Source organism: Hibiscus syriacus, unplaced genomic scaffold (assembly GCF_006381635.1).
Source record: "Hibiscus syriacus cultivar Baekdansim isolate YM2019G1 unplaced genomic scaffold, ASM638163v2 tig00111840_pilon, whole genome shotgun sequence".
In the NCBI taxonomy this organism is placed as follows: Eukaryota; Viridiplantae; Streptophyta; class Magnoliopsida; order Malvales; family Malvaceae; genus Hibiscus; species Hibiscus syriacus.
This window is the reverse complement of record NW_024063195.1, coordinates 125,515-138,051: the sequence shown is the minus strand read 5'-3', so window position 1 is coordinate 138,051 and position 12,537 is coordinate 125,515. Positions and strand designations below refer to the sequence as shown.

General features: G+C 35.9%; 1 pseudogene; it reads left to right on the top strand.

The window, feature by feature from the left end:
* The first annotated feature begins 9,878 nt into the window (after window positions 1-9,878).
* Window positions 9,879-12,069, top strand: LOC120171963 (annotated as a pseudogene).
* The last annotated feature ends 468 nt before the right edge of the window (window positions 12,070-12,537 follow it).

Sequence of the window (12,537 nt, the reverse complement as noted above, 5' to 3'; positions counted from 1 at the left end):
AAGAGATTTATCAATTCTTGTTTTATCTGGATTGTCAGAGTAGTACCAATTTTCACCTCTTTCATTTCTTCATTTGTTCCCAGATTTACAGTCTAAATCTCTTCTTTGTGAGGTAAAATTTGTTTATCTTCTTTTTTCTATCAGTCTTAATAATTCAGTAGGAACATCACATTCCAGTTCATCCTCACACTCATTGATTTCCTCCAGACATATGGGCTGCTCTAAATTTATCTCTCGATTAAATTTAGGAATAAACATGCTATTAACATTGTGACACCTGCAAATTTAAGTCGGACATATTTCTAAAAGGATATAGTAAATAAATGAAAAATAACGAATGTAAAAAATGTAAAGAATGATTGCCATTTGAAAATTTTAAAGAAAATTTCTTATATTTAATATTAGGTGAACTTAACATAATTTCCTTTACAAGATAACAAAAAGTTTTCATACTCTTGGGCTAAACATAAAGATTAGTTCTGAATATTACTCTATGTTAATATTAAAAACTACAGGGAAGTCTTCAGCAGTCCAATTGTTGAGTGTTTCTCCAGGAAAACAAGGGCGAATCTTAGCCAAGTATTTTTCAGTCTTGTTGTCATTCATGATCATGTTGATAAATAATCCTTTCATAGCTTCTTCAACTATGCTTTGATCTTTTGTCAATTTTTCTTCTTTAAAACCATCAACAAGCTGTTGTTCTACATTAACTGTTCCTCCTGATCTGAATGTGGTCTTCAACTGCGGGAAAAACATGTGTTCCCAAGGGATTTCTTCTCCTTTCAACCTTGTCTTTCTATCTTCACATCTTCTTTTCATCTCTTTGTTCTTTTTCTGAAATTTGGGCTTAAATCCAAGCCCAAAACGATCTTTCTTCATCTTCATACTTACAGGAACTGAACTCCCTTGAAGATTCTTTCCTAAACCTTTCCCAGTTTTAGCTCCGATGCCTAAAGTCTGCCGTACAGTCATCTTGGTGTAATCAGACAATCTGGGATGTGGAATTTTGCTTCCCTCTGCAATAAAGGTTTCATTGACAAATTCAAGAGCTCGGAAAGAGCATTCGAGAGCATCATCATTGGTTTCAATATACAGAACATCACTTGTTATAGACGCAATGATTTCTTCTTCAGCTCCTACGTATATTAGTTGCCATCAACAACGGATTTCAATTTCTGATGTAATGAAGAAGGAACAGCTCCTGCAGAATAAATACATGGCCTCCCTAATAAACAATTATATGTAGGGTGGATGTCCATCACCACAAAGTCAATATTGTACACGACTGGTCCGATCAACAACGGTATTTCCATTTTTCCCAAGCACCTCTTTTTGAGTGTCATCAAAAGCTCGCACTACATTCTGATAACTTTTCATGTGCGATTTATCCACAGGCATTCTTTGAAGTGTGACTAGAGGCATCAAGTTAAGAGTGGATCCATTGTCAATCAATACTCCTGGCAAAATATGACCATGAAAATGTGTGGTAATATTCAAAGCTTTTACTGACCCCATTCCGCCTTCAGGTATTTCATCATCCGTGAACGTTATATAATTGTCAGCGACTATATGTCCCACAATTCTATCAAGCTTGTTGAGGGATATATCTTCAGGGATAAAGGTTTGATTAAGCATTCTCATCAAGGCATTTCTGTGTGCTTCTGAATTCATCAATAGATCAAGAATAGAAATTCACGCTTGTTGTTTATGTAGTTGTTCAACCACACTATATTCACTATGTTTCAGGAATTTCAAAAATTCTTGTGCTTGTTTTTCTGTTACAGGCTCATTGAATGTTGGAGGGGATTTATCATCAAATACCTTTTGGGGTATTACTATGGCTTTTCCTTTTGCTTTCACCTGTTCTGATGCATTTGATGTTTTGGGAGAGTAACATCTCCCACTTCTTGTAAAGAATCCGACTTCACTCACTGCTTCAGACGTCGAATCCAGACTCTGTATTTTCTCTTCTATTTTTTCCAGAGAAACAGATCCTCCTACCATTGAAACATTGGTAGTATAATTCCAAGGTACCTTGCGGGTATCCTTATATGGAAATGGTAAAGGAGTTATGATAACTACTTTTAGCTTTGTTGGTGCAGGAATCACTGTAGATGATTTCACATTAATAATCACGGGATCACTTGTTCTCTGATTAGGTTTAGAATCTTCTGATGAGCAAACATCATCTTCTCTTTTCCCTGGTTCTTCTTCAAAGAATTCTATCTCTCTGTTATTTATCAATTTTTGCACCAAATCCTAAATTCAGGACATAGTTACATTTCATGTCCTTTCTCTTGATGATATTCACAATAATTCTTGCCTTCATTATGCTTTGGTCTGAATTCTTGTGGAATTATACCAGATAAGGAGAGTTGTTGAAATATCCAAACAAAAGGAGATTTAATCTCAGAAACGTCAGTTTTTGCTTTCTTTCTGTTCTCTTCCTGAATTGTGTTCACGTTTTTATCTCCATGATTTGGCAGCAGATGATTTGATGTAGATGGTGAATTGAATTCCAACTTTCCAGTGTTGATCAAATTTTGAACCACCCTTTTGAATGCCAAACAGTTTTCAATAGAATGACCCGTAATTCCTTCATGGTAAACACAGTGCGCTTTTACATATGGAGGGAATGGTGGTTGCATGGGAACCAACGGATAGGGCCGTATGACATATTCTTTTAACAGCGAATCATAGATCTCAGCATAGGGTACTGGTAAAGGTGTAAAAGATAACCTTTCATTTTCCTTTCGAGATCCTCTGGACTCTACTCGATTAGTGTTTGTTTTTTCTTTCTTAACCCTTGGTTGGGTTATTGTAACACTTTTCGAAGAATCCTTGTTGTAAGAGTTTGCATTGTTGACTTCGTTCTCTTTTTTCCGGTACATAGGTCTTTTGGACCCCTCATTTGATTCAATTTTGCCACTTTTCAAGACATTTTCAATGAGTTCTCCAGAAATGACCAAATCTGCAAAATTTCTGGTTGCATTCCCCATTAGATAACTTAAATAAGGAGCTTTTAACGTATGGACAACATTACTGTAGCCTCTTTTTCTGATAGAGGTGGCTGAACTTGGACTGTTGTGTCACGCCATCTCTGAGCATACTGTCTGAATGTTTCGCTATTCTTTTTCTCCAAATTTTGGAGAGTCCATCTATCAATGACCATGTCTGTTACGTGGCGGTACTGCTCTAGGAATGCCTTAGCCAGATCCTTCCAAGATCTAATATTGGCTTTGGTCAATTGAGTATACCATTTTAAGGCTGGTCCTGTCAAACTATCTTGAAAGCAGTGAATTAACAATTTCTCATCTTTCACATATCCTATCATTCTGCAACAAAACATAGTAATGTGGGATGAAGGGCATGTGGTACCATCATATCTATCAAATTCGGGAACTTTGAACTTGATGGGGAGGATTAGGTCTGGAACCAAACTCAACTCACTAGCGTCAAACCCATAGAATGATTCAGTTATTTCCACGGATTTCATTCGTTCTTCTAAGCTCCTGATTTGTCTGGTCAATTCTTCATTTACTTTTTCTTTCTCATTCAGCTCATTCAAATCTGGGATTAGATGCTCAGCATTAAAATCCTCTATTTTCACATCTGATATAAGTGGATTTTTGCTTGAAGATGCAGGATCCACTTGTCGATTTTCATGTGGTTTGGCTTCTTGAAATGCTGATGTGCGGCCATTGATTTGTATAGGTATAGTACCAGAGTGATAAATTGGTTCTGGTTCGAAACCTAGAGGATACATAGGTTCTTGGTCAAAAGATACAGGATTTTCAAGTATTTTTCCAATGATAGCCTGCTTTTTAAACATGTCTTCTATTTTCTGCATCATGTTGTCTTGTGAGTTTGCAATACTGGCTTCAATTTTTTCTAGCTTCATTCTCATCTCTGTTTGTTCTTTGTTATGTTGTTCCTCAATACGTTGTATTTTATCCTCCATAATTTTCTTAGTAGCATGTCTAGTACCGTAGTGATGTTGTATTTCTCTTTTGGCCAGAATAACTGCGATTGAAAATTCTTTTGATATTATTTTTTCAAATTTTAATTAATGAATGTTATCTTAATAATAAAAATTATACATAAAGAAAATAATGCAATGAATAATGAATGTATGCAAAATGTATGTATGCAAAAGGTATTGATCCCAAAAAGTTAACTGTCATAGAACAACTTTCATCGGCATACAAAAGTTTCTTTATAATAGTTCATAACTACAGATAAGGCGTAGCTTTCCTATTAAGCTCTATAATTTATTTCATTAGCCATGACATCTTCTTTCCGAACTTAGAAACTGGATCTACGTGATGCTCAATTATTTTTGCTTCAACAGCTAGCTCCCCAACATATCTAGAAACTTCGCTCATTTGTACCATGGCCTCGAATACCATATTGCTTCTTTCTTCACTTCTTTCTACATAGAAATCAGTTGATTTTTTCCATTGTTCATTAGTTCCTTCGAGAGTTTGCTCTAACTCAGTGATTCTGACTTGACAATTGTGCAGAGTTTTTTTAAGATCTCTAATGCGTCTTTGCAGTGAAGCACTCTCCTCATTACTTTCTTTAAGATCACTAGGTCCTAGACAAACCTTTTCTTGAAATAATGACTCTTCAAGTTGCAAAATGTAAGCATTAAACTCTGAGTTTTTGTCTAGACTAATCCAGATCTTCTTCAAGTTTTGATTGTTCTTCTTGTGTCCTTTGATTAAGCTTCTGGATTTGAACATTCTTGTTTCTGCATCTTTGCATCCAATTGCTAGCCACTTCTTGCTCTACCTCAAGTTTGGTGTTGAAATTCTTCCTTTCCAGCTCCCATTTTTCTTTTTCAACATTGAACTCTTCAATCCTTTGGCCCCTAACTTCAAGTTCGGCAATCAGATGGTTTATTTCAGATTCAAATCCCTTGAACATGGTATTTTTCTCATCTTCAAATTTCTAAAGCATGTCGTTATTTATCTCTTCTAAATATTTGGCTCGATCCCTTTCTCTCTGCATTTCATTCATGATCTCGCGGTGTTCAGCTTTGTGTTTTATAATTCGCTCTCTTCTGTCAACCTCAAAATCTTCCATTTTTTGCTTTCCTTTCTCAAGACTTTTGAGTAGACGGCTATTCTTTCTTTTCAAATTTTCAACTCGACTTTTCTCGATGTTCAATTCTTTGGTCATCTGTACTGTTGATCGGCTCGGTCCTGATGCTTTCCGGGATTTATATAGCTCCTGGTAATTTTTCTTTAACGTTCTGAATTCACCATCAACTTTTTCTTTGTTTTCTCTCAACATTGCACATTGTGATGAATGAAAGTCAATATCAACATCCAACATAGCTTTATCTCGTCTCATTTGCTCTAATTCTCTCGACCAACCTTCTCTTTCTGCTTCAAACTCAGTTCTCAGGATTTAAATCTCTGATGGAACCACCTTAATGCGATCTTCCATAGAGATATCCTCATTTTGGTCTGGTAGAGGGATATTTTCATTTTTCCTGACAGATCTCCATTCCTCATAATCAGGAGTTAACATTTCTTTTGCTGCTTTAGCTCGGATACAAAAAGTTGTTTTCCAAGCTGTAAAGGCCTCCATGATATTTCTTTTATAATTTTTGCTGTGGAATGCGAACTCATATGAATGTAATCCAGCAGTGACAGGTACAAATTGACGACCTTCATATTGTCTTATGACCAGAAGTGGTGCATATCCGATTCCTCCCCACAATCCGAGCAGCATTACCTAGTTGTAATCACCACATTTGTAAAAGAATTCCCTTTGGATTTGCCACGGGGCTCGCCAAACAATGTCATCGCTTTGCAGATTTCGAAAGCCATTAATCCACATATCTTTCGTAATTTCTTTCGGCCATTCTTGCTCCAAAAATTCTTTCAATAGTGAGTAGTATGTATTAAAGCGCTGGTATGAAACCTTTTCTGTCTTCCAAAAATGGCTACGGATCCAGACATATAACAATTGGGTACACCTTGAGAATCATCCACCTCCTAGCTTTCTACAAGCGTTTAACGATCTGAAAGTCTCTGCTAGAATTGCAGAAGCAGGATTAACCCTTTTTGGTAGCTGCTCAAACAAATCTACTACTGTAGCTTCAATATATCCCAATACTTTTGGGAAGATGACCATACCATACATACCCAGAGCAAAGAGATCGAATCGTACTTTAGTGTCTGGATGACTCTGAATAAGTTCTTTAATGTTGGTCCAAGCAATGCCTTAGCTTTTGCCCTTTTGTTTTGTACGGGATACCACCCATTCCTCTCGTACTCCGGCAACTTTGCTAATTTAACTCTAAAAGGTTGAGTTTTAATTGACCTTGAATAAATTCGATTCTCCAAAGCCCCTTCTATATATAGCAAAGTTATGTACTCTTCAATAGTAGGAACCAAGTCCTCCTTATTGAGAGTGAAGCAATTGTACCCTGGATTCCAGAATTGAATTAAGGCTTGAAGTAAGTCATCATCAACTTCGAAATAGAGCAAATATGGGATGTCTCCGTAAGTCTGATAAAATTGCAACTTTTTGTTTGAGTCTCAACTCTCCCAAATGCCTCACAAATCTTGCATATCATTCCTTTTTAGCGAAACTGGAGCATAACTGGCTAACTCAGATACATAGTCATCCTGCACACTGTCTCCCCCTTGTCTTTGTAAGTCCTCAGCCCACTGTCTTACTTCTGAGTTTAGAACTATTTGATTTGAACACTTTTTATCCATGGATGAAGGTTTTCCAATGAGACAATTAACACGAGGACCAATGCCTTTTTTCCTGTATGATGCTATGCAAAAAGAAGAAATAAAGAACACAAAAAAATTGAATTAGTTTACATAATAAAGGAAAAAAATAATTTAATAATAATGTCTACCTAAATATCTTTATTTAAACATGCTTTCTTCATATTTTAAATAATTTAAATTCACATGCAATTTATTCAGTAATAAATAAATTAAAAGGAAAAGTTAGAATTCATTTCTCCTGTGTGTAAACCTATTTTGGACAAAATTTCGGCATGGCTTTAGATCGGAAGAGTTTCTAGGGTTTATTATATACAGGGTTTCAGATCTAAGAATAAAGGCACCCGAATTGTCCTTGTTAGTGCCCCCTTGGGCTGTTAACCCTCAATCCTAGTCCATCACAGACTAAAGTGGGTCGAGTTCAATTCGAGGGGATACACTTCTCTATGCCTGACACGGAGAATAAATTCTCACGAAGACATAGAGCATATGAACCCCAAAAGTTACTTGCTAGGTCTGACACGGAGAATAAATTCTCACGAAGACGTCGCTTTCACTCCCACTTAAAAGGGCCAAACTCAATTATAGAGCTTTATGTTATGCAATGCAAGTGTTGTGTGTGAGGAGAAATGTTCAAACCTCTAACAGAAAAATAAATAATGAAATAAAATGCTTGCAAATAAAATGAAATATACATAAATACTATGAAAATAATAAGTATATATAAAAAATTTGAAAAGAAATAATTATAAATTAAATATAAGAATTTTTAATTTATAATTAATAGAGACAATTTATAATTGATTTTAAAAGCTTGAAAAGGTCCCCAGCAGAGTCGCCATGCTGTCGTAACCGGTTTTCGTCCGGGCACGAAATATTTATTTGGCGGGAAAAGTGATGTGAATAAATGGGTTTTAAAATAATTTGGGAGTCGCCATCGGCCTTTTGGGTTAGGTAGGTCGAATACCTAAAAATCATCCTTTAAAAGAGTTTTTAAGAAAACATCGATTAAAAGATAAACTGATCTGCGTTTTAACCAAAAATTCGTTCTTTTTAATAATAAAAAGGGATTCGTGGTCGGTTACGTTTAAGGAAGGATTAGCACCCCTACAACGCCCAAAATTAGTACTTTTTAATTATAAATTGTCTCTATTATTAGAAATTTAAAAATTCAAAATATATTTAATTTATAATCCTATTATTTCAAAATTATAATTATGAAAAAATATATTAATTTATATATATTTATAAATAAAATATTTATTTACTTAGAAATATCAGAAAATGACTTCTAGGTGCCTTAAGACAGCTATTTTCTTCGATATTCAAAAATAAATAATTAATTAAAACAATTAATATATAATTTATAAAATAGGATATTTATTTATTTAAAAATATCAGAAAATGAACATCCAGTTTTTTTAAGACTACCCTTTCTTAATATTGAAAAATAAATAAATATTAAAACAGGATTAAAATAAGTTAAAAGTAATTAAATAAGATTTTAATAAATAAAATAAATATTATAAATATATATATTTATGGCTAAATAATAATAATAATAATAGCAATAATAATTAAAAGTAAACATATAAAATTAACATATAACTAAACAATGAACAAAATTAAAACTATATATTTAAAATAAATAAAACTTGTAAAAAATAAATAAAAATTGAAATTAGTGACTAAATTATAACCTAATAGAATTAAATATCTAATTCATAATTAATTATTTAAAATTTCAATGGCTAAATATGTTATTCTACCCTTTTATTAATTTAGTGACTAGATTAAAATTATATCAAATTCGTATATCAAATTAAAAGAAATTAAAACATGTTATTCGGGGTTTAAAATATTAATTAATAAAGTTACGAGGACTAAATCGGTTATTTACTTAAAATATCTATTATTATGCAAAGGACTAAAATAAATAAAATTAAAATTATTAAACCAGATTATAAGGATCATAAATTGATTCAATGACCAAATTAGAAAATTATAAATCTGAGGGACTGGGGATGAGGTTTGTCCACGTATGTAAATTACGCATATACCCCTACCCGAAACGACACCGTTTGGGAAGGGGTATATATTTCCCAAGCGGCTGGCCCGAAGGGCCAGCATCCTCATTTCTTCTCTTCTTCTTCTCTCTCTTTCTGAGAGAGTTTTTAAACTCTCTCGCCTCTCTCTAACTTCCCTCATCGGAGGGAAGCCGGTCACCGGCCGGCAGCCTTGTGCCGCCGATAACCTCACCGCCTGCCACCGCTTCCGGTGGCCGGAAAAATAAAAACCTCCCGAACGATAGATCCGAGTGATCTACGTTCAACTTTGACCTTAGTTTTGCTTAAAACGTCCCGTATTTGCCTAGATCTAAGAAAAATACCTTCGGTATTTTGCTTCTACGGCGGCCTATGAACTCCGGTGGCGTCGCAGCTTCTTCGGTAAGGCTTCTCTTAATTTTTGTTTCGATCTTTTGATGGTTTGGTTATTGTGTTCTCTCTGTCTCCTTTTCTCTATTTTTTTGTTCTCTGTTCTTGCCCTCTGTCCTTCTCTTGTTTGCAGGTGGTCGCCTTTTATAAGCCTCGCCGGTATCTTCTTCGGACTAGGTAAAAGATTGAAGCTTGGTGAGTCACCGAACTTCCAGTGGTGACTCACCGTTGAAGGCGACGTGTGCGGTTATGGCTAGGCCTTCTGGATCCTTCGGCTGGCGTCGTGGCAGCGTGGTAGCAGAGGTTGACGAACGGCGGCCGCGTGGTCCCTAGGGTATCATAACCCTAGGGTTTGCATCTGGAGGTCCTTGGACCGTTGGATCAGATCGTTGGATCAAGATCTGATCCAACGGCTGAGAGATGAGCGGCGACTGAAGCTGAGATTAAACCCTAATTGGGTTTTAGGGTTTCTATTAGGTTTGGACCAGTTGGGTTTTTTGTAAATGGGTCGGTCCAGTCTGGATTGGGCCTGTAATAATATTTATTAATAATAAAATAATTATTATTATTATTATAATTATAATTATAATTATAATTATAATTATAATAATAATATAAATAATATTCAAATGAAAAAAATGAGTATCTTCATCTCCAATCTTGAAAGAGTCTGAATTAACAGTTAAAGATGCATCATGTGAAAAAACCTTGTACCAGAAATTTCAGTTCCGGGGAAGAGTTCCCAAGATCGTATTGGAAACCGATTGGTTGGGGCAGAGTTTATGAACTGGTCCAGATGCTGCAAGTTGATGGTGGATGGGACTCTCAGCCAATTGAGCTGTCGGAGAATGAAGATGAACTGACTGTTGCAGATCTAGTAGCTCCTTACTGGGAAAGGCCATCTGGTCCAACTTGGTGGTGTTACGTTGTGGCAGATCACCCAGCGATAAATGCATGGTTAAGTACATCTCACTGGCTGCATCCTGCTATAAGTGTTGCTTTGCGAGATGAAAGTAGGCTGATAAGCGAGCGAATGAAGTACCTATTTTTTGAGGTACACACTTTATTAAGATTGAAATTCAGCCGTTTCTTTGTCATATGCATCGGGTCAAGTTGAGACTTTCTTGAACGAAGTTATCATCCAAATTCTCCTTAACACGTTGTTTGTCACAATCCAGGTGAAATATATGCTCTCGAAGTAAAGCATGATTCTCAATTTTATCCACCAAACTTTATAATTTAGGCTTGTTATTTAATATTTTAAGTCTGTGAATAATCCAAACCTTATTCATGTCAAATTTAATGCAATTATGTGTTTCATGTATATCTGCAGGTTCCTGTCATAGTTGCTGGTGGACTGTTATTTGAGCTAGTGGGACAGTCAGCTGGGGATCCTCTAGCAGCTGGGGATCCTCTAGCAGCAGAAGATGACATCCCAATTGTTCTAAGATCATGGCATGCACAAAACATTTTAATAACAGCATTGCATGCCAAAGGGTCTGCATCAAACATCAATGTCTTAGGTATTGCAGAAGTTCAGGTTAGTTCGTGACCCCGCAAATATTCGTAAACTAGAGTTACGCACAATGCTTGCGATGCTTAGAAGTGCAGTGATTTCAGGAAATGCTTATTACCGGAGGCACTAATATCCCAAGAACTATCCATGAGGTTATAGCATATCACACTTGCCGCCTCGCGAGATGGGATGACAGGTTAATAAATTTCAATTTATCGATCTCATCTTATCAGGAATTAGAGTTTGTCATTATTCTTAAACAATACAATGACAGACAATCATATGGTTTTGCCATTCCTTTATCCCTTCTATTCAAATCCAAAATTACTTTTTTCCCCTCTAAACACTCGATCATAAGAGCTTCTGGATATTTTTCTAATTTTTTCTTCAAATCTTACATCTTAGGTTGTTTCGGAAAGAAATTTTTGGTGAAGCAGATGAAATCGAGTTGAAGTTTATGAACAGGTGTTTCCATGCATATTGGATGATTTGTCTTGTTAATCTGAGTTTCTTATTCACACTGACTCAATCATTTTCCTGTGCATGACATATTTAACCAATACTTATCACATCAACAGGAGGAACCACGAGGATCTGCATCTTTTTACAATGATTCTGAACCAATAGATCAGAAGGTTGTCGACGCAGGTAAATCGATCTTCTAAAATAGGATTCTTGAAGATGTTACACATTTAAGAACCATATTTTCTGTACTGCAGGTCATAAGAGTGAAATGGTCTCTCCCATGCAAGAGAAGAGATTGTGTATGAGCTTCTTCAACATTTAAGAGGGAATGCAACAAGGGTCTTGCTCAATGGAGTGAGAAAGAGTATGAGGGAAATGATTTCCGAGCAAGAGGCGGTTCGCGGTCGCTTATTTACGATTTAAGATGTTATGCAGAGTACAGTTCGTGCATGGTTGCAGGTTAACCTCTCATGATTAGATTCAAATTTGGTCTTTTTTGTCACAATACTGTTTCGTAAGGCTCGGTTATTACTTTTACGACTTGCTCGAAGCTTGTGTTTGCTTCAAACACGGCCATGTTATTTTAAGGATAGAAGTCTCACCGTGTCACATAATTTAGGAATCTTCGGTGGATGTGGCCTTATTCTTTCCGTCATCGCCGGACTTTCCAGAACAATGTGGATGGAATACCTGGAAACAATGACAATTCCCCGTATGCATTTCTTATATTTTCCAGTATCCTCGTCTGTCTAGGAGTAGCTTTAATTTCCATTGGTCTGCTCTATCTCGGGCTGAAGAAACCAATCATTGATGAGGATGTTGAGGTGAGAAAATTAGAGCTGGACTAGCTGGTTAGGATATTTCATCAAAAGGAGGCGGAATCTCATGCGCAGGTCCTTAAGAGCGTTGCTCGAGCTATTAAGCCCCCTACAACTGCAAGTATACTTCCTTCTGGTGAAGGTTATGTCCTCATTGGCTAAGTTCAGCCTCCAAAGGGTAAGTTCTTTTAGTATCTAACTGTCGTATATACTTCCGTTCCTTCACCTCGAAGAACTTTAATCGAACGAAGAGGTTGATCGACATATTATCCACTGATCATGGAGCTTTTTATTACAGGTATTTGAACTGGAAAGACATTGAACATCATGATATGGATTCATGTGATGTCGTGAATTCCCTTCCAAACTGTCCATTCTTATTAGGTAACGAACCAGCATCTTTTTGCTAACACACACGTGTACGTGTACTGGAAAGGACATCATTTAGTCATTTAGTCCTAGTTGACATTTGGTTCGGAGTCCAATTCCAAGCAAACCCTTAAAATATTATATATATATTATATATATATATAATTTTTGAATGGACT